This window comes from Anopheles coustani (genome assembly GCF_943734705.1).
Source record: "Anopheles coustani chromosome X unlocalized genomic scaffold, idAnoCousDA_361_x.2 X_unloc_12, whole genome shotgun sequence".
Lineage (NCBI taxonomy): Eukaryota > Metazoa > Arthropoda > Insecta > Diptera > Culicidae > Anopheles > Anopheles coustani.
The window spans coordinates 462,501-466,113 of record NW_026525071.1 but is presented as its reverse complement, the minus strand read 5'-3'; positions in this window follow the sequence as shown (position 1 = coordinate 466,113).

The following is a 3,613-nucleotide window of genomic DNA, read 5'->3' as shown; positions in this document are numbered from 1 at the left end:
CCGCAAATCGCCCCACAAAGTGCAATTTTTGCATTTTCACCTCTTTGCACGCACTGTTCGGCCCAAATGGCCACTTTCTATGGGTCTGAGCGCTTTGTGGTCTTCGGCAAACTTTTAGAGCGTACCAAGTCCTAATTATAATTGTTCCGCACCACCTTCGTAGCTCTTCATCCCTGGCCGCTATTCGCGTACCAAGGTAATTTTTGTTCATTTTGTCAACATTTTTCAACTTTGGCTGCTTATATCGGCCTTGCCATGAACCGATAGCGCTTCGCTGTGTTCTAACGTAAGTTAGTACTACTCATTACCTTTCCAAATCATGTCTTAGCTTGTCATTTGCTTTCATACAGCCGGAGCTATGAGCGATACCGTAAAAAGTACCGAAACTTGGAAAAAACCTTTGGTCGCCCATATCCCCCCTTTGGGGGCCAGATATCGAAAAAAGTTCTGATTCAAAAAGTTGCGCATCAACGTGTTCTAGTTATGCCTAGAACATTTCATTTCGCTAGCTGGCCTGCAACTTAGCCGTAATTGGGATTTTAGGGTGTTCTTGCAGGGCCCATTTCCTGCGACTTGGTATCTTTTGGGCCCTATGTTTCTGTAATATCGCCACGAGTTTTCTAGATAGCGTTATCATTTTTTCAGGGTGCTTAGAACACCTCGAGACCTTTCCAACGCTATGCCGTTTGTCTTGCTCGGACATCTACAGCCGAAGTTATTCGAGGTACACGGTACCTTACCCTGTTTTCTCAGTACTTGGTCGAAAATTTCGACCAGCCATATGACCGACTTGGACAACCCTGAGCGGGTTGGCCCCATATAACTAAACTTTTGTCTCGTGGAGGCAAACTTATAAATGTTCCACGTCAACTCGCTATCTCGTACCGCCTTGACGGTATACTTGGTTCAAGGGCCATTTCCAGCGACTTGGTCGCAATTTCGCTCTAAGTTTCGCTAATACCTTCGTCCGTGGACATGCTGATTTTTTGTTCGTATTTTTCCTTGATAGTCCCACTCAAGACTATTACATACCACTGCCGAACGTCCTGCTAAGTGCCATACAGCCTGAGCTATAATTCCTGAAAGGTGCCTATACCAGTTTTTTCCATACTTGGGTGCAAACCATGAATCACCCATATCTCCACTTTAGAGGCAAGCTAGCGCATAGCCCTCATATACTTTTATGTTGGTATTACCACTACCAACTTTTCATTATTCCACGCCAACTTGCTATCTCTTCTCCAACATGCCGTTATTCTTGGTCCAAGTCCCATTTCCTTCGACTTTGGTACCATTTTGCTCTATGTTTCGCTAATAGCTTCGCCCATGTACTATGTGATTTTTTGTTCATATTTTTCCTTGATAGTCCCACTCAAGACTATTCCAAATCACACCGTGACTTGTCGCTCGGTGGCAAACTGACCGAGTTATAATTCATGAAAGGTACCTCAACTTGGTACACCACGTGGTTGGTCCAAACCATCAACCAACCGTATGACCGACTTCCAGTTGAGCTAGCGGCTAGGCTTCATACAATTAAATGCGTGTCTTGATAAGGGCTACTGACGGTCGGAACATTGTAGCTCGCTAGCTCGTGTCCAAACTTGTGTTTTGGTCGAATATTGGGTGTTCGTGTACCACTTCGGGAAACACGGACTTTGGTGCAACTTCACCACTTGTGCACTTAATAACTTTTCGGTCGTTCGAGTCTTTGCCTTCATATTCTCAGGGTAGTTAGGTCTCATCGAGACCTTTCCAACGCTATGCCAGTTGTCTTGCTCGGCCGTCCACAGCCCGAGTTATTCGTGGTAAACCGTACCTTACCCTGTTTTTTCCTCATTTGGGTGCAAACCTTAGAACACCCATATGGCCCACTTGGAGACTAGCTGGCACGTTGGCCTCATATAATGATAAGTGCACCTCAACTAGGGCTACTGACGGTCAGAACATTTCAACTTGCTAGCTCGGGCCCACACTTGTGTTTTTCTCGAATATATGGTTCAAGTGTGCCACTTTGGGCACTTTTGGACATTTTGTCCCCACACAACTTTCTTGCCTTGGTAGATAGGGTCTTGTGTTCTCGGGCAAAAAGATGCACCAAGGTATGGTCTAACTTTCGTTCTTTTACCGCAAAGCGCTATCTCCAACACCCGAGGAGATAGAAAGTGATTATGTTCGGTATATCGGTCTTCCATGGCCTACTACGGTAAGCCCCTGCAGGTATGCAACCGAAGGTGCTTGGTACATGTATTTGGTGCAATATCGGTGCAAAGTAGGTGTTTCCTTGATCGGGCTATAACTTTCTTGGTTGATGTTGCATTGCTTTGCGGTCTTCGGGGGATAGTTAGGGAACATGATGGCCAACATTTTCTTATTCCTCAGCCTGGCCGTACCTCTTACCGTCTAGGCGGTATTCATGCTCTAAGTTGGAACTTGTGTTCCTTTGGGTAACTTTTCTGACTTTGATGCTTAATAACTTCCGTTCATATGCAGTCTAAGCTCTGCAACTCTCAGGAAAGCTAGTACTACTCATTTCCTTTCCATATCAGTCTTTGGCTTGTCGATCCGATGTCTACAGCCTTACTTATTCATGTTCCCTGTGAAGGTAGGTTTTTGCCCATTTTCCAGTTCATGTGGTAACATTCCCGGACTTTGCCGGCTTTCTCTTCATGTGTTAACTTGCTTGCTCATGTGGTAACTTGATAGTGTATTTCCGACAGACCCAATCTCGGACTTAGCCGATTTTTCTCTTCATATTATATGGATCCATCACTAGGCCATCTTGCTTGCTTGTGTGGTAACTTGAAAGTGTATGTCTGACAGACCCAATCTCGGACTTAGCCGATTTTTCTCTTCATATTATATGGACCCATTACTAGGCCATCTTGCTTGCTTGTGTGGTAACTTGATCGTGTAATTCTGACAGACCCAATCTCGGACTTAGCCGATTTTTCTCTTCATATAATATGGATCCATCACTAGGCCATCTTGCTTGCTTGTGTGGTAACTTGATAGTGTAATTCTGACAGACCCAATCTCGGACTTAGCCGATTTTTCTCTTCATATAATATGGATCCATCACTAGGCCATCTTGCTTGCTTGTGTGGTAACTTGATAGTGTAATTCTGACAGACCAAATCTCGGACTTAGCCGATTTTTCATATCGTATAATATGGATCCATTACTAGGCCATCTTGCTTGCTTGTGTGGTAACTTCATAGTGTATATCTGACAGACCCAATCTCGGACTTAGCCGATTTTTCATATCGTATAATATGGATCCATTACTAGGCCATCTTGCTTGCTTGTGTGGTAACTTCATAGTGTATATCTGACAGACCCAATCTCGGACTTAGCCGATTTTTCTCTTCGTATAATATGGATCCATCACTAGGCCATCTTGCTTGCTTGTGTGGTAACTTGATCGTGTAATTGTGACAGACCCAATCTCGGACTTAGCCGATTTTTCATATCGTATAATATGGATCCATTACTAGGCCATCTTGCTTGCTTGTGTGGTAACTTGATAGTGTAGCTCTGACAGACCCAATCTCGGACTTAGCCAATTTTTCTCTTCATATCATATGGATCCATCATAAGGCCATCTTGCTTG